The 19,446-nt window shown below is 33.1% G+C and overlaps 1 protein-coding gene across 6 annotated transcripts in view; it reads left to right on the forward strand.

Annotated features, from left to right (window-relative positions):
• LOC145291201 (polypeptide N-acetylgalactosaminyltransferase 5-like) overlaps positions 1-19,446 on the forward strand; it is a 568,917-nt gene that overhangs the window by 120,507 nt on the left and 428,964 nt on the right. The window contains exon 1 of one of the 6 annotated variants that reach the window (XM_080136786.1): positions 15,209-15,321. The exons of 4 other annotated variants lie outside the window; for them this stretch is intronic. The gene's annotated coding sequence lies outside the window, so the exon portion shown is untranslated. Of the gene's footprint in view, positions 1-15,208; positions 15,322-19,446 lie in introns of those variants that run through there. One more of the 6 variants, XM_080136782.1, reaches the window with a different exon arrangement.

Here is a 19,446-nt window from a genome sequence, read left to right on the forward strand (position 1 = left end):
AGGGCGTTTTCCTTTGCAAGGTAAAAAAGAATACACATATATACCTTAACGGACTCTCGCATACACAAGGAACATTCAACGTATACTTTAATGAACTCTTGTGATCACATACAAGCACCAGACATGCGTATCAATGAACAACACGCGCAAGAAACACTTTCAACTTCATGCATGACCGTTCGTTTACATATACATACCACAAGCATTACAAGTTAACATACACACGCGTGTACACGAAACCCTCTCTTATTGTTCTTACATATTTCAAGTTAAATAAAACATCTTATTTGTATTTATGTAACCCTGCTTTAACGTGTTTCCTTTTGATGTTTCTTCTTTAAATGCACTCGGTAAACTTTATTGTTGATGTTTTTTGGAACACGTAAAATGCGAGCTTCGACCTTCAACGTAACAGCCTCTACAAGATATTGAACACGCTATCTACATATCAGTAACCCTCGTTCTCCATAAACCTTCAACCACGAGAAGGCTATCACTTAAAACTGATTGTAACGTAATGCCTTTATTCTTTGTGTGATGTGTCTATGTGGCCTATTAATCAGAATAATCCAAATAAAACATTCATTTTTATTTAATTATTTTTTGTTCTCACTACAGACGATACTAATCGTCGCCATCGTCGTCACCGTTAGAGATGTGACGGTGACCAAGTTTTAAACAACCTGCGTGTGCCAAGCTGGAATCTTGTTGGTTCCCCAGAAACACTTTCACTTAGGGATGTTCACTGGGACCCCTACCGTTAGGTGGTATCCCTGCTCCCATAAGTATCCAATGTCTCTCTAGAAAGAGTTCTAACAAGAAAGATACTGGAGAAACGAATGTCAACAATAATCATCTAAGACGTATAAAAATGAACAGTCATAATTATTATGATCAGTAGACGTTAAACCGAATATGAGTATGGTCTGTACTGAGGATTGAACCATGAACCTCCAGAAGACTCGTCTTTACAATTATTTGTACTTAGGACTGTTATCTGTTGCATAATGTGGAGTATTAATCCAAATAATGCAAATAAAACTGATTTTAAAAATTCTCAGAAAGTTCATCGCAAATTTTTTTTTCTTTTTTTTTTTTTTTTTTCAGGACAATTTTATCTGCATATTATCACCGAATCAGAAATTCAAAAATTGCATTAAAAAAAAAACTACAAAAAAAAAAACAAAAAAAAAAAAAAACAACAACAATCTCCGAAATCGCACGAGCATTTTTTTTTTTTTTTTTTTTTTTTAGTGTGACCAGGAGGATCAAATCCAAATAGCCAATTCCTCAAACTAATTGAAATGAAATCAACCTTGATATTATTTTAAAATCTTTTTCCTAAAGAGATTAATGCGAAATATTCAGTATGCTATGGAGTGTATGCATACGTCGGTATTTTTTTATTTAAAAACAAAATGGTGAATCGATTGCTAGTAATGGAAATCGTCAATTAATAATTTTGTTGGAGAAGTCTTCTTCTTTTTCGCTTGAACTCACCGTTGCCTCAAGTCAGTTTTAGCTGATCTGATGGCCAATAATTGTACCCTCTTAACATTTTATTTCCCTTTCAAAGTTTGAACTTTGGTATTCTTCAAAATAATTACCTGATGAAAATATTGATCAATCCCTCTTTATAAATTCGATCTTTATTTTTATATTTTCGCTAGTAGGGTGACCCGACGTTGCCCGGGATTGAATAATGATAAACGAATGTTTCACACTCCCATATTTTTTATTGTCATCAAGATCGGTGAAATCGCTCATTTTTCATTAAAATCGTTTGATTGTCTACATTGTAATCTGCATTGCACTGTAGAGAACCTATTGATTTTATAAAAAAAATTTTTTTATATATATAATGGCTTGCATTGAAGTTTAAAATGCAAAACTCAAGTATCATAATTCAATTGTATTCTAAACAGCAACATTCATTTCGAACGCGCCCCTGTCTTATCAAAGAATCTACTGCTGATTTTATACGCGTGGCCTCACTGGTTGTGTGGTGATAATGGCTTGAATTTAAGTTTAAAATGAAAAAGTCAAGTATCATGGTTCAATTGTGCTTTAAACAGAAACATTCGTTTCGAACACGCCCCTGTCATATCTCATAACTTATTGTCGATTTTAAATGTTGAGCCTTGTGTTGCAATAAAACTTCTTAAATGCACATGTGATGTTAGGCTGTGTAAGGTGTTAACGTTGGTCAAAATAGCCTGTTCCAAAAATGCATGTCACTAACGTTATTTTTGGTGAGGTGGTGGACTACTTCTCTATTTAACACAGATTCCAGTAACTTACTCATGACTCACAGAAGACTTATTGGTCTGTACTGAGAGGGAGATGACCAATCACCTGAATTCTTAAATACGGGGTATACTGATGAGGTTTTCCAGGGTGTTGGGAAGTAATTCTCCTTAAGACAACGCTTAAACAGCTTTGTAAGTATGGGAGCTAGTTTTGGTTGAAGCTTTTTTTTAGTACTATAATTGGAATGCCCTCAGGTTCTGTTGTTTTACTGGAATCGAGATTTTTGATTAGCTTGGCAACTTCACTCAGATATTTGTATGTCGCGTGTTTCCTTGATATTGTCACTGTATGTGAATACTTATCCTTATATCTATAATATAAAGCTGTGTGTGTGTGTGTGTGTGTGTGTGTGTGTGTGTGTGGTCACGAATAGGCTCCTATATGGTCGACTATTTAAAAAAAAACTGATTACATGTAATGATAGAATATGTATCGAGACACGGGAATGGGTATGTTTGATCTGGCTGAACGGTGGTTCATTAAAATTGTGGGGTCTGCGTTTGCGCCTGGTCCATAAAGTATGGAAATAAAAAAAAATAATAAAAAAAAACGTTTACAAGTGTTTTTGATATAGATGTACATAAGAATACTTTGATAAGTATGTTTTAACTTAAATAGGGATGGTATAATAAAATTGTGGGTTCTGCGTTCGCGCCTGGCCACCATGGAATGGAAATAGGCACAAACTTTAATAAAAACTTTTCATATCTATCTGCGTAAGTATACTTTGATAATTATGTTTCAGTTTGAAGAAATATGGTATAATAAAATTATGGGGTGTTCGTTCGCACCTGACCTCCATAGAATATCACAAAGTTTAACAAGGTTTTTTAATATAGATCCACAGAATATTGTGATAAGTGTTTCAGTGTGAACAGGTATGGTATAATAAATTATGGGGTTTATCTATTTTATTTTTACTTTCATTATATTTTGTTTTGGTTTTGATGGCCCCAAATTCGAAGCTATCTCTTTACAACCCTTCCTTTTCATAACCTATCATACTTTGATAAATCAGAGTCCATTTTCTGTAGGCTGTTTTTGAACCCAGTCAACGACTGGTACTTTTGCTAGTATATATATATATATATATATATATATATATAGCAAAAATGGTAATTAGTAAAAACCTGAAGAGAGTGCTCAATACTATTGCAGAGCAAATGTGTTTTATTTATTTATTATCGTTTTATCTGTTTAGTTACACATGTTTCAGTTGCCGAACCATATCTACGATCCAGCAACCTCGTCAGACCTTACAGAAACCTGTAAGGTCTAACAAAGTTGCTGGATCATAGATATCATTCGGCAACCGAAACATTTGTAACTAAACAGATAAAACGCTAATAAAAAACATATATATAATAAAAGAGGCGCAAAACTTCCCTTCTGAACCAAAATACTGTAGGTTTACAACAACAAATGACACATACAAATTTATTACGTTTACACTATTAGTCATTACCTTATTGAACTATAGAACATTTTAGACATTAATTCATATTAAAACATTACATTCAGTCCTAGGAGTGTCATCATCACAATCGCACAGATATACAATAGAAGTAGCTGTTATTTTTCCTTCTAAAAAAAGTCCTACTCCTACTACCATTCGACACCGGGATGTTTTCTGCATTAGGGTCATATATGAGATTTCGCCCTAATTTTCTGGCTCATATTCTTATGCACACACCATTATCTTTCATTTCTTCTAACCCCAAAAAATAATGATTCTCCCCGCCTCACATTTCTCACTCTCTCATTGGCTGAAAAGTTTATATTCTGTCATTCTGGATTGTACGAAACCTCATTATAAAAGAACGCAACATAGATTACAAAAAGCATGCTTTCCCGGAAACTCCAAATTACAAAATTGTTTTATTAGCACAGACATATAAATACATCTTTTGTGTGTGTGTGTGTGTGTGTGTGTGTGTGTGTGTGTGTGTTTTCCTTTTTCTTTCTTTTTTTTTTTTTACATTTCGTTTGTTTTATTAAAATTAAACTGTCTTTTAAACTTTTAAATAACTATCTATACAATTATATATGTATGCTTTGATATAAAATAATTGTTTTCGTCTACAAATACCTTCCGTTCGAAAAAAAAAAAAAAAAAACTGTCTTATTACTTATTTGTCGGAGTTTTCTGTTATTTATTTTACATTTTGTTATTTATTTACTTCAGTTACAGTGACAGACACTCAGGACAAAAGAATTCATAATTATATTTTATTTTCGTAAGAAACATAACGATATAGTAATTGACTTTTACTAAAATATTATTACGGACACAGGAGATAAAGCAATCGTTTCCTTTTGTTTTGTTCTTTTATTATTTAAAAAGTTTTACTAACTTTACATGAGTATAATTTAATCACGTTATTATTTCACATGTGAGTTTCTTTTTTTTTTTTTTTTTTTTTTTTGAAAGTTATTTTTTGTATTTTTCTTACTCTCTGCCCAAGCGTAGTATAAACACACCCAACCTTCCCGTGTTAAGAACGGCTTTCGGAATAAACACTCCATCCTCCCCGTGTTAAGAACGGGTGTTTATTCCGAAAGCCGTTCTTAACATGAGTAAGTTAGGAGTGTTTATAATACGTTGGCATAATGATACTCTGCCATTTCTTTTATTTTTTTATTCTAAAATCTTTCCTGTACTTTATTTTTCTTACTATTTTTAACGTCTGTTCGCTCGCATTTCTTTTTGCTCAATCGGTATAATCCGGCAGTTTCCGTCGTTTGTCGGGCGTTGCGCACTGAGACTCATAAAAAAACTCGGCTTTAAACTGCAGAAGTGCCGAAGTTTGACAATGAGTGCATGTTTTTTTTTTTTTTTAATTTGTTTTTTAAATTTATAATTAAAAGCGGTGAACAATACAAAGTACAATTTTTGGTAGTTATGTATTTTTGGTACCGTGCTGAAATATTTTTTTTTTTTTTTTTTTTTTTACAAAGCCATTTTAACCTTCAGGAGGAAGAGGTGTTTTGTCACTATTAAAAAAACTTGAAACTTGACTTTAACCTGTTTAGAAATAGCACGATACCAAAAATGCATAATCAATGTAGAGGATGCATATGGTGGCCGAGCGCGATACCATCTGCTATCATATGCATCTGAGAAGGCTGAGTGAAGCACAGATTAGTTACTAAACAAGTTTATTTAATAATGAGTAAATATCGAAAATTACAGGATAATATTTGTTTTTTTTTTCTTAGATTTCTTAAACATGGGTATGTCTACGACTTCACAAACGTCAGTACATAGGAACGACTTTTATCTCGCATTGACATTATTTTTGTATGTTGTAAAAATTTGTAAAAAAATATTAGCAGTTTATTTAAAGCTTCTTTTAAATGGTAAAAAAGTTAGGATGATAATAAATTACATTTACATAGTGTTACATACAGGGGGGGGGGTAAAGCTCTGGCGAGCGTTGGAGGTACATATTATTATTGCACTTATTAAAAAAAATAAAACAACTGGTTAGGCTATTTGGGCAGTATAGACCTTAGTAATTTAATATTTCGCAATAACAAAAATAAGTCGTATTTTTAAAATTTTATGCAGGGAGGTCGGGGTGCATGTTATCATCGGGCAACGTCGGTTAAAGGATCCTGCTGGTAAAATAGTAATTTTTAACTTCTGATGTTTAAAATTGATTGCCACGTCACTTGTTTCAGTAACTTTTTTATTCATTTGTTCAATTTGAATTTTCAGATGTAATGAAAACCTTAAGAAATTAATAAACCCAGGTATAATAAGAAATTGATAAACACAGGTATAATAAGAAATTTAAAAAACAATGGAAAAAAATACCGAAAAAAAAGATGAATTAAGAATGAACATCTCAATCAATCAGTATCGAGGAAGAGTTTTACCACTCAATGAGGAACCCCTCCCTGGACTTTGGCCATCTATCTCTGTCTTGAGCTATCTGCTGCCATGTGGGACCCATGTTTTGTATCAGGTCGTCCCTCTACCTCGTTCTTGGTTTTCCCTTTGGCCTCTTATGTTCAAGAGGTGTCCATTCCATTTATGAATATACTAGCCCTGGTGCTCGGCATTGCCCGAGTGTTTGGAGGTGTGTGTGGAAAAAAAAAAAAAAAAAAAGTGGTAGTAGATACAGGCAGGCTCAAACCCGTACCACGAAGAAGGAAAAGAGCGTGAAAAAAAAAACAAAAAAAACGTGACATCTTTGCCGTTGCGTCCACCGCCAAACCGGAAGTGGCGAAGGTTTAAATTAAATCAATTGAAAAGATGGGATGACTTTCGAAAATATCAACGAAAAAAGCCTTCCCCCCCCCTTTGTAGAAAAGTGCCCAGTTGAGGGTGAACGAATTAATGTTTTTGGCCAATTTTTCGATATTTATTGTCCGAAGGGTCACGCTTTAAAACGATCTTATGAAAATCCGTCGCCTCTGTCGAAAGTTTTAGGCAGACATACAAACATACATACCTGTCTGTTTAAATGTATGTATGTATGTAAGATTTATATTATAGATGAAACCCCAGAAATGTTGATGAAACAAAAAAAAAAAAGTAAAAATTAAATCATCATGTTCAGTTCAGTGCCTCTTTTACATACATGGCATGTGTTGGGCGGCTTTAACAAATTGACTCTAAAACTAGCCTAGTCTTTTTATTTATCCACATTTCTATCAACTTCATCCGTATCACTTCTTCCCATGTTTATGTCTACAAACCGGCAAAAACTTTTCCCCAACCAGATATATAATTAATTTGATTAATGAAGGACGTAATATTTATAAGGATGGTGGCTCATTCTATTTCATGACAGAACTTTAAATAAAATAAATAATACAAAAATTGTACTTTCTATTGTTCAACGCTTTTAATTATGAATAAAAACAAAGCAAAAAACCTCGGTACTTCTGCAGCTTAAAGCCGGTTTTTCCGTGAGTCTCAGTGAGCAACGCCCGGAAAACGACGGAAACCGCCGGATTAACAGAAATGGAAAGAAATCTACAAGAAGTTAACTTTTTAGAAAGAAACTTTAATTTTAGCAATTCCTAATAGAAAAACAAAACAATGACCCTTTATATATTAATATGTGATCAATCTTAAACTTTATATATATATTAATATATATCCCATTATATAATTATATGATCTATGTGAAAATTTATTATCTATACATCTCAATATATATAGATGTGATATATATAGTCTGAAGAAGATTTGGTTAAAACAAATGTAAAAATAAAAATATAAAGAATGCAGTTTAAATTCCCAGAAAAATAAACATATACCTATCGCAGACTTAACAGACATAATCCGACGTCAAAAACTTAACTAAAATTGCTAAAAAGAAATAGACTTACACTAGCATAAGCCGATTTTTCAAAAGTCTTCAATTATAAAAGAGAATTTCACTATATAAAGATGAAAAAAAGAAAGAAAAACTTAGCTAAAATTTTGTAAATAGAAAACGGGAATCCTCAGCTGCTTACCATGTAGCGGTTTCGGATATATATATATATATATATATATATATATATATATATATATATATATATATATATAATGTTTCTGAAGTTATCATTTTCCAGAGGCAAAGTAAATAATGAAGGTTAACGAGGTTATTACAAGAGTGCTTAATACCAACGTAGAGCAAGGTACAGTTTCTATTTGTTTTTGCAACCGAAACATGCTCATGACTGTGTAGCGATATATTACTGCTTATATTATGTAAAAACAAATAGAAATTATGTAGAGTGTAATATAATAGCTTTCAAAAATCCCAAATCAATTCTCCTTAGTTGATAGTTTATTACATTTCAAAAGGAAAATTAGAATATTGTTTCGTTTGCAACTAAAAGTCAACTATATATAATGCAGGCTGCCCGGCGATGCCCGGTCGTAAGATACGCTTAAATATGATATTTTAATTCCTGCAGATTACGTATTTATTATAGACAATTCTCAATCGATTATTTAAAAAAAAATTTTTTTTAATTTTTTGTTTTTACATAGGCATCACCACTTATCGAGGCCAACACTCGAGGATAAGGGTTAAGGATTATTATATGAAACCTAATATATAGTAGTGAGATCAAAACTAAAAAATATACCAAAACATACAACTCTCCACCCTCATTTCTTACCACGCCCATACGTGTGTGTATATATATATATATATATATATATTCACCTGTCATCCCTTTTTGAAAGATGGAATCGCCCGATCGTTGAAGACAAGATTCAAGCAAGGGCTCAAGGTCTACAGAATTATATATAATTTTCAGAATGTGAGAGATATAATTATTTCTTCAGTCCAACAACGTCGCAGCTCACAAGAGCCATGACAGTCTTCTCCTCTTTTTAAGAAAGGGTTAGTTTATTGTTAATCACCTGAGGCGCTCTCACGGGAAATGCTCTTTTTCTTGGCTTTTCAATCCTAATTTCTGACCCTAGTGTCGTATTTCTCGCAGTAGGAGAAAAATAAATACCCATAATAGAAGAACAATTTAGTGTAAAAATTTGAAATAATATTTTGCGTTCACATGGTTTAAAGAGCAGTTTCGAATCCCAAGTTTAAATATGTCTTACTGATGAGCCCAAATTAGGCCGAAACTCGAGTCTTGGACTTTCGGTTTGTTGGCTGCCATGGCTCTTGTGAGCTGCGACGTTTTTTGACTGTAGATATATATATATATATACCGTTATATGATCTATGTGAAAATTCATATATATTGATACACATACTATTATATATTAATATAATCTATCTTCTATATATATGTGTGTGTGTGTATTAATATATTTTTCACTGACCTGATATTTCCACAATATGTAATTACTTATGAAATAATGATAGATAAATGGTAATGTTTAAATTCTGACGTACATTGTATGTATTAAATAGGGCTTTAAATTAGATTCTGACAGATAATCTTCTCTTCATTGTAAACCCATTAAGCTGAACACATTTTCCCGTTCATGTTATTTATGTTCTGATCATTTATTAGTTTAATGAAGCACGTGCTTAGAATATTAAAGCCCCAAAAATCTTTGCGAATTTGAAAAAGCCAGAGAAAAAAATCAATAATTAAGATTAATTCTGAATCTTTCCTCTTTCCCCTCAATAAGAAGAAAAAAAAGTTAACTGTAAACAGAAAAACGGAAACAATAAGATTAAATCTGAATATATTTTTAATGCGCCATAAATAATAAAAAAAGGTAATAATTTAAAATAATAAAAACAATTTATTGAAATTTATTAATTGTATTCATGTACTTACTATGTTCAAGAAATTCTTCAACCAGAACTTGCTCCCATACTTAGTCTTCGCATTCTATGAGCGATGTTTCTGACAAAGAGGGAAGAATTGCTGTTTTCTAGGCCAGAATCTGTTCCATCTAACACTTATTTGTGGCCAGTTTTTGACCTTGAAGTAGTATTTATTTTAGCTTCTTAAATCAAGTGGCTTCATGCCTTGTCATGAAAAAGAAAAAAATTGAAGCATTATTTGTCTTTTGTTATTAACGCTAATGTAAAGGTGAGTTCATGCCTTTATTAGCAATAATAGATTATGAGTTTTTATCTAACGTGGCTATTCAACAAAAGATAGTTTTACTTTTCTTATATTAATGTCGATTGACACAAAGATAAAGAAACTGTGTTTTATTATTTGTAATTTTATATTTTTTAACCTCCTTTGTTTCATATTCCCTATCTTTCACTTTCACTCTCTCTCTTTCTCTCTCTTTCTCTTTCTCTTTCTCTCTCTCTCTTTCTCTTTCTCTCTCTTTCGCTTTCTCTCTCTTTCGCTCTCTCTCTCTTTCGCTTCACTCTCTCTCTTTCGCTTCGCTCTCTCTCTCACTTTCACTCTCTCTCTCTCTTTCACTTTCACTCTCTCTTTCACTTTCACTCTCTCTTTCACTTACTCTCTCTGACTCTCTCTTTCTCACTCATTCACTCACTCACTCTCTCTCTCTTTCACTCGACTTTCAATTTCTCCTCTCTCGCTTTAACTTTATCTATTTCTTTTTCTTTCTTTTCTTTTTCACTCAATATCAAGCAAGAATTATACGACCTTGTAAAGTTTTACTCTTCTCTTAATTTCGCTTGGTAAACCTCCATAAATCTACGTCGCTCTTTAACAATGAGAAATCTTTCACTGATTTCTCTAAAGTTGTTTCATTCACCAAATAATTCTCTTCCCATCCTCATCTGCTGACGAATTAATCTACCTTATCTTTTCTGTTTCGAAACTTTTTAGGAAGTGATCGGCATTCGGGGTTTTTTTTTTTCCTGAGGGAGGGGGGGGGCAGACAAGATGAACAGAGATTATACCATTCCTGTAATGACCTGTTCTCTGTTGATTGTGATGTGATGCTAGTTTTGTGCGGATCTCCCCTTCCAGGCTTTACCTTCTCCCTCATTATGAGCAGAAGTACCCGTCGTTGACTGGGTTCAAAAATAGCCTACAGAAAATGGACTGTGATTGATGAAAGTATGGTAGGTTATGAAAAGGAGGGGGTTGTAAAGGGATGGGTTTTGATACTCAAAAATTTTACCCCAAGCAAAATATGATGAAAATAAAGGTAATTTTCGAGGAAATATATTTTTTATATCAACTTTGTTTCCATTCGTAGCCAAGACTGACCAACAAAATGATGTTTCCTTTCAAAGAGAAAATGTTATATATATATATATATATATATATATATATATATATATATATATATATATATATATATATATATAATGATATAAATATACAAGAAATAAATGTTACCATAGTAAATAAAAGTTACTTTTATGGTAGAAAAGTTCATTGGTTTGTATTTTTAAGTAGTTTGTAAAAAAATTTTTTTTTTTAAATTCACGAACCTGTTAAAAAAAAAATCAAAATGGCAGCGACTTTGAAATGGAGAGCCCCGTTTTCAATTTGAAGGAGGGACACCTGAGCATTCTGTGTTAACAATTTAAGAGAGTTCCGTCAACGTAAGGAATATTTATAATCATATTTTAATGTTTTCCGTTATTTTCTGCTTGAGGAATATTCGATTATGTCATGTTTAGTTTATATAAAAATTCACTTAAGTAGTTATCGCCTCAAATTTCGTTTTAATTTCGATTCGCTGAAATTATTTCAAGTAAAGAGCATTAAAAACTATTTCAAAACAAAAAAAAACATGAACTGAACTTTTATTGACTATGGTAACATTTATTTCTTGTATATTTATTTTTTCGGGTAGTCGTTTGTTGGCTTTTCTGCTAACACTCTTACTAAATAATATCCACGAAATATTGAAAAAAAAAAAAAAAAGAAACAAAAACAGTTTTGAAAAATAATGAAGCTTTACTTACTTTAGTAAAATAATCCGAAACAGCAAAATGGGATATTAAAAAAGTAAACACGTAATTACTTTAGTTTTTTAAAGCAAAGAATCGATATAAATATGAATAAGAAGAAAATGGCGCCCTTTTCAAGCAAAACAGCTTCGTTTCAGTTTTACAGTATTGAACGATGTAGTATTGCACCGTCGGATTCAGGGTTGTACTATTGTAATGTAAAGAACACGCAGAAAGGGTTGTAATCAACTGAATACCTTCTAGTACACTGACAAAAAAAAAAGCTTGAACAGATATATAAATAAATAAAAATAAAAAGGTTATGTAAATGTTTTTAAAAAAAACATGTAATCACGTGAGCAGGATTTTTTCCTTGACATGATAACAAGTAACGTCCTTATTTTTTATTATTTATCTATTTATCTATTTTCGAAAGAGTGCCACGTACAAGTGGAGAAGGAAAAAAACAGTTATGCAAAATTTGTGTCGAGAATTGTCTAAAGTTCCGACTTTTTTTTTTTTTTTGGCTTTCACTTTAATAAGAACGTGCATTTATGAGGTGAATTTATTCGGCACAATATGATTAAACTAAAAAAAAAAAAATAAAAGCTAACGTGAAATAAGATTAAAGTTAAGGTGTTATTGTGGACCCTCACCCCTTTTAAAAAAACCTTGTTAAACTTTGTGACATATTTACATTCTATGGAGGTCAGACGCGAACGAACACCCCATAATTTTATTATATCATATTTCTTCAAAATAAAACATAATTATCAAAGTATACTTACGCAGATAAATATGAAAGTCTTTGTTAAAGTTTGTGCCATATTTCCATGGAGTACAGGCGCGAACGCAGAGTCCACAATTTTATTATACCATCCCTATTTAAGTTGAAACATACTTATCAAAGTATTCTCATGTACATCTATATCAAAAATACTTGTAAACGTTTTTTTTTATTATTCATTTTTTATTTCCATACTTTGGGGGCCAGGCACGAACGCAGGTGTATGTTGAGCAAAAAAGAAAAAAAAAGTGGTAGTAGGAAGGCAGGCTTGAACCCGTACCATGAAGGAGGATAAAAACGGGGAAAAAACTGACATCTTTGCTGTTACGACCACCGTCAAGCCAGAAGTGACGTAGGTTTAAATTAAGGCTAGACAATCGAAAAGAGGGGACGACTTTCGAAAATATTGGCGAAAAAAGCGACCCCTCCCTATAGAAAAGTGCCCAGTTGAAGGTGAATAAATTAATGTTTTTAGCCAATTTTTCGGTGTTTGTCGTCTGAAGGGTCGAGCTTCAAAACGATACTGATCTTGTGAAAATCCGTCGCTTCTGTCGAAAGTTTTAGGCAGACATGCAAACATACATACATTTATATATTTGTAGCTCAAATTTGCGACCCAAACCAATTAAAAAGCTTCCCGTATCTCTGAATACCCTTTATGTTAAATTTCAAATGTTTAAACCAGAAATTGTCTGAGTAATTTGGTAGAAACTGCAGAGGTCAATTTTTTTTAACTTTGACCCCTATTATGACCCGTTAACATTTATTGTTTTGGGCTCAAATAAAGTTATTAAGTTAGATCCATGTTCAAGGAACCTATATCTAAAATTTCAAGTGTTTAGACTCAAAATTGGCAGAGGAATTTGGTAGAGTTCTCAAAGGTCAAATCGTTGAACTTTGACGACTAAATTTTTGGCCGAAAACGGATTACAAAAATTTTCCCAAATCTCAGTGCCCTGTATATCAAATTTCGAGTATGTAGACTGAAAATTGACAATTATTGCGTCGGGAAATGTACACAGACACGTACACCCCACACACACACACTTTCACTTTTATAGATAGATATAGCGTGTGTGTGTAATGAGGGCCGAGTTACAAAAACTTTTTTGTGTTTCAGAATTGTTCTACATAGTCACCACCATTCTCAATGCACTGTTGCCAGCCTCCTTTGATGCTTCGGTCGTAGAAGTGCGGAGCGCGCTTTGTCATTCACATGTCACCACTCTGAAATCGACGAACCCATCTCTTAACTGCGCTGATATGAACTGCATTGACTTCATAAACCTTCCACAAACGCCGGTTAATGTTGATCGGTTCAATTTTTTTCTGCATGAGGGAAACTGAATGACGCATCTCTGCTTCTGACGCACGTCCATGATAGGGGTTGCTTTCTTAGTTTCACACCGTTAATGTCTGCAACAAAGATGAAACTTTCAGTTCAGTCATTATAGCAATGCAATTTGCTCTAATCCATTAAAACGGACTAAAGATTATAAGACACTATTTTGGAACGCCGTTCGTAACACACACACACACACACACACACACACACACACACACACACATATATATATAATCTATTTGCTCCTCTTAACTGGGTAGAGCTGTTTTATCCAGTAAACCATCAAAATTTTATTTTTCAGCTTAATTTTATTTATATATGCATATATAGTTTCACACCGTTAATTTCTGCAATAAAGAGTTGAAACATAAATGCATAAGTTCAGTCATCATAACAATTCAATTTTCAATCGCTTATAATCTATTCAGACGAAATAAAAAAAAATAGGAGGCATTACTTTTGGAACGCCCTCTCGTGTATAGCTTATATATATATATATATGTGTGTGTTTTATGCTGTTTGTCGATTACTTTCTCCGATTCTAGTATTGTATACAATGCAAAATGTACGAGTAAAGATGTTTGAACTTTTATTTCTCTGATTATTATTGATTTTTCTCTTGTGTGTTTTTTTTTTGGGGGGGGGGGGTATTTTATTTTATATTTATTTTATTTTATTTGTATGTTGTGGCACGTCTGTTTGCATTTGAGTGACAGCTGCGATGTCATCAGCTGCGCTTCCTTTCAGTGGCAAATCATTTGATTCTTGTTTCATCTGGCCGGGCCCACTTCGACCAACTCGAATAAAATCTATGCTTTCAACCTTTTAAATATCTACACGTATCCCAACCTTAACCCACCTGACACATCGTACATGTGTTGCGGAGGCGACCGGAAACTTTCTGACGCTTTCTCGTTTTCTTCCTTTTCCTTCTTTTTTTTTTTTTTAATCAACCCTTTCCCATTTTGTTTCCTTTCTCTTCCCTCTTACTTTCACATTCTCTTTCTCCCCCCCTTCTCTTTCACATTCTCTTTCTCCTTCCTCTCCGCGTCCCGTTCAATTCTTTTTCTCTTCCCTCTCCCTTCCTTTTTCTCTTCCCTCTCCCTTCCTTTTCTCACTCTCCCCTTTCTCTTTCAATCCTTTCTCCTGCCCCCTTTCCTTTGTTATGTTCTTCCTCCTCCCCTCTTCCCTTTCTCACTCCTCCGCTTACCTTTCTTATTCTCTTTCCTCCACCTTTCCATTTTTTCTACCCTTTATTGAAAATTTTCACCAACCTCGTACGTTAAACGTGTCCACTTACCGTTGAGATTGATAGAAATAAAATATCTAAAATTCCCCCCCCCCCCTTTTTTTCCCCCTCTTTTACTGATTCCAAACTGCCACATAGCACTGGACACCTCCCACCCACCTCTCTCTTTCACGTTCCCTCTTCCTCCCGTTTTCTTCTTTTATCTCATCTAAACAAAGCGGCCATCAGACTAATCAAGATTTCTGACTTGAACTCTTGGTATTCCTCTTCATCGAGTTTCCTTTCATTCACACACACACCCGAGGTAATTCTTTCATTTTTCTCATTTTTATACACACGTGAACAACAACAACACAAAAAAAATCGTCCATTTTGTTTTAATTAACTTTGCAGGGTTTGTATTACTGTACACATAGATTCGAAAAAGTTGTCAAAAAACAAATATATAACAAATAAATGTTATCAAAAGCAAGATAAGTTACTTTTCTACCAAACTGGATATATTTTTCGTGTTTTTATTCAATGTAACATGTTTATTCAGCTCGAAAAACATACATTGTTTACCGATATATTGGAAAATTCAAAATGGCGCACGACTCTCTCTTTAACGCGGTAAGTTCTGGAAAAGGTGTTATAAATAATAAACTAGACAAAATACTATTAAAAACCCACCGAATATATGTCAACCTATGTCACGGTAATATATATTGAGCGAGTTTCTAACAGTATTTTGTCTAGTTTTATATTGATAGCACCTTTTCCCAAACTTACCGTGTCGGGCGCCATTTTGAATTTTCCAATACATCGGTAAACACAGTATGTTTTTCGAGCTGAATAAACATGTTACATTAAATAAAAACACTGAAAACATATCCAGTTAGGTAAAAAGTAACTTATCAAAAAACACTGAAAACATATCCAGTTAGGTAAAAAGTAACTTATCAAGATAAGTTACTTTTTACCTAACTGGATATGTTTTCAGTGTTTTTATTTAATCTAACATGTTTATTTGGAAACATTTATTTGTTATATATTTGTTTTTTTGACAACTTTTTCCAATCTATGTGTACAGTAATACAAACCCACTTTGCAAATTGTTTTAGATGTAAGATTTCAGAAATATAATTCCATGAAGATTATTTCACTTTTAAAAAAAGTTGCAAAACATACCTGTGCTACAAATGGGAGAGAACTTAAATGCCTAGGCACTGTCCTCAAGTGTTTAAAGTCTCTCTTTACAGGGGTTTATTATGGGGATACTTCCCCTACAAGTAAACTCTGACTAAATATTCAAAATTACATAGAATTCGTAGACCAAATAAAATTCCTTCAGTATGACTACCCGGTACTTGACGTTTCTGAATTTGTTTTAGATGAAGATTGGTTATTCGTATAATTTGGAATCATCGGACTATTGTTCTCATCTTGAGTGTCATTTTTACAACGTTTCGGTCGGTGTAACCTCCGACCTTCTTCGGGTGAAATTCCCGAGTTCGACAGAAACATTCCCGAATTCGACAAGATACCCGAGGAAGGTCGGAGGTTACATCGACCGAAACGTTGTGAAAATCACACTCAAGGTGAGAACAGTAGTCCGATGAATCCAAATTATACGAAGACCCGGTACTTGTCTAGTTTAATCAAGACATTAATAAAAAAAATTTAAAAAAAAAACTGAAAATATTGAATAAAAAATTATATTGTACGTACGCGTTATGGATAAAGTTTTCATAAAAATAATTTCACTTAATTTGATCAAGTACTTTTTTCTTTTTTTTTTTTTTTTCAAAAGGAAAATCAGATTTTAATGAGATCGATCGTATCTCGCCATTTTGCCTATTTCGTGGATGAGGAGGACGGGGACCCAAGGGAGATAACTCAATCTCCGCTTTAAGTTTGTCCAAATTTGATGAGATTATTTTGAAACATGGACAGAAAAAATACCTAGATAAATATTTTTTTTTGTTTTTGTTTTTCACTTATTTTACAGAGTTTTTCTGTCCTTTTTTAATCCCTTTTTTATTTTGTCTTTTTTAAATCCCTTTTTTCGTTTAAAGGCACCCTCTCCTGGTTCGCAAAATCGATCGATCTTGTTAAAATTTGATTTTCCTTTCTAAACAAAAAATACTCAATCAAATTATGTGAATTTCTTATGAGAACTTAATTCCATAACGGATACGTACAATATAATCTTTTTTATACTGGTAGCCATATTGAAAATCTTTGGTTCTATGGAACGAAACTACATGAAAATTTGCAGGCTTTTTGAAGATTATAATACTATTCTATGGTTAAAATTTTATAACAATTGGCAAAACAAAAAAGGACCCATATTTTAAAACCAATAAAATTTGCCTACATTTGTATATAGTGTCATGCAAACCAGCTTCAGTTTCGCTGCTTCGGTTGTCTCCCCTGTGACATTGCTAGGCCACTAATATATTATGTACTTATATTATTTTTCCATTATTTATACTAAATAAAATATATATTATATATTATGCATACACACACACGTATATATTATATTAAAATTTGGAATTAAATTCAGTAAATTAAAAAAAATTATGACAAATTCACCATCTGACAAGAAATACGAAAATTTAAAGTTTTTTTTTCCTTAATCCATGAATTTTCAATAAGTGACGCCTCTCATCAGAAGAAATAGTTTTACCAAAAGAAAGTTTTACAGGCAGCCATTAATTTTGCTAGTCAGTACATTGATTGAAAAATTAAAAAGCTTGCATGAAAAGCCTAAAAGAAGCGAAGATTAAAAAAACACTCCTTTTACCATGACACTTCGAAGCTTAATGCTTCTCATCATAATGTTAATAAATCGATGCCTCCGTTCAGTCTTGAAAGACAGGATACCCTATGTAGGGGCAACTGCACATGTAACTGTGAGGCAAGGGTTGCGCAATCACCAACCACACCTCTCCTGAATCGGCACTGTTTGAGTCCAGTGGCAAGGAAAGGTCCAGAGCGACTGGAAACAATACTGAGATAAGCAGAGAGCACATACAGTATTGGAAGTCCCAATGGTCACCCATTTGGTACTGGCCAGGTTAATAAATATTCACAAAATTACAGGGGTTTTTTTTTGTTTTTTTTTCTTTTTTTTTGTTAGTTATTTTAAAGGGGTTTCAGGGGGTATAATATGGGCTTAACCCCCCCCCCCCAATTTGAAAATTCAAATATTTCAGATTTGCATAGAATCTGATCCATAACCATTAGACGCCATCCAAACAAGATTCACTAAAATTCAATTTCTTCTTAAAGTCCCTCAAGTAAACTAAAATTACTCCTTAAATCTTGAAGTTTTTTCTATAATCAAAACTGTGTAATAGGTATTGATCAAAATTGAAATAAGGATTCTAGACATGAGGTTTAGTATCATTATATGTTGTTCATATTATTTGGAGTCATTAGACTACTGTTCTCATCTTGAGTGTCATTTTCACAACGATGGTCGATTCAGGTGTATCTTGTCGAACTTGAAAATGTTTCTGTCGAACTCGGTAATTTGGACGGAATTTTAAACGGGACCCTTTATTTACTTCATGAGGGCAGACCGCTCTTGTTCCATCAACCATGACTGGATAGAGGTCCGAAGCAATTCACAATTGTATTTTTGCGGTCGCCCACACTGAGAATTGAACCTTAAACGTTCAGGAGAATATCACTTTCAGAATTGATTTTTCCAAGTACTCTAACAACTGTGCCATGCGTCACTCAAAATTCCGTCCAAAATTCCCGAGTTCGACAGAAACATTCCCAAATTTGACAAGACACACCTGAAGAAAATAGGTTAGATCGACCGAAACGTTGTGAAAATGACACTCAAGATGAGAACAGTAGTCCAAAGAATTTAAATAATATGAATAACCAATCCTCATCTCAAAATTTCAGAAGTATAACATTATACACTGGTTTTAATCTTCGCAAGGTGATAAGTGGTGCAAAATTAATCTGTTGGAGGACCTAGTTAGCCACGTGCATTTTTCTCTATATTAGTGGCCTGGCAACAGGGGAGACAACCAAGCAAAAAAAACCCTAAGCAAAATTCATCCCAAAGCAGCAAAACTAAAGCTGGCTTGCCAGGACACTATATATACAAATGTAGGCAAATTTGGGCATATTTTATTGGCTTGAAAATATAGGTCCTTTTTGTCATAAAATTTTAACCATAGAATAGTATTATAATCTCCAAAAAGCCTTCAAATTTATATATATAATAGTTTCAGTCCATAGAACCAAATATACGAGCATTTCAGGGCATAGTACAGATAGATACGTCCATATATAGATATACCACTTTTTGGGGGCAATTTTATATGTTCGAAATCTTGGCAACTACGGATCAGAATTTAACAAACGAAGGCTCGGTGGAAAGTTAATGGCATGAATTGTGTAGTGGGCTATGTGACAT

This window comes from Euprymna scolopes, chromosome 12 (assembly GCF_053919585.1).
Source record: "Euprymna scolopes isolate OS-2025 chromosome 12, ASM5391958v1, whole genome shotgun sequence".
NCBI lineage: Eukaryota > Metazoa > Mollusca > Cephalopoda > Sepiida > Sepiolidae > Euprymna > Euprymna scolopes.